A 218-nucleotide genomic window follows, 5' to 3' on the forward strand; every position below is an offset into this window, starting at 1 on the left:
TGTTGACATAAGGATGTAGAGAAGGTAGATCAAAAAATTATCTGATAACTTGCTGGATTCTGCTATCGACTGTTAGAAATTATAGAATACATGAAGCAGTGTGAATATGTGATGCAGAGTCATAGTAGTGATTTCCTCGCATTAGGAATGTGGTCTCGAAAATCAGTTTTAATGTGGAAATTATATGATGCAGAAAAAAAAAACAGAACAGTTATTCA

The 218-nt window shown here is 33.0% G+C and overlaps 1 protein-coding gene across 1 annotated transcript in view; it reads right to left on the minus strand.

The window, feature by feature from the left end:
- Window positions 1-218, minus strand: part of LOC119585732 (transient receptor potential channel pyrexia-like) — a gene marked incomplete in the record, with an annotated part of 81321 nt that overhangs the window by 5719 nt on the left and 75384 nt on the right.

This window comes from Penaeus monodon, chromosome 20 (genome assembly GCF_015228065.2).
Source record: "Penaeus monodon isolate SGIC_2016 chromosome 20, NSTDA_Pmon_1, whole genome shotgun sequence".
In the NCBI taxonomy this organism is placed as follows: domain Eukaryota; kingdom Metazoa; phylum Arthropoda; class Malacostraca; order Decapoda; family Penaeidae; genus Penaeus; species Penaeus monodon.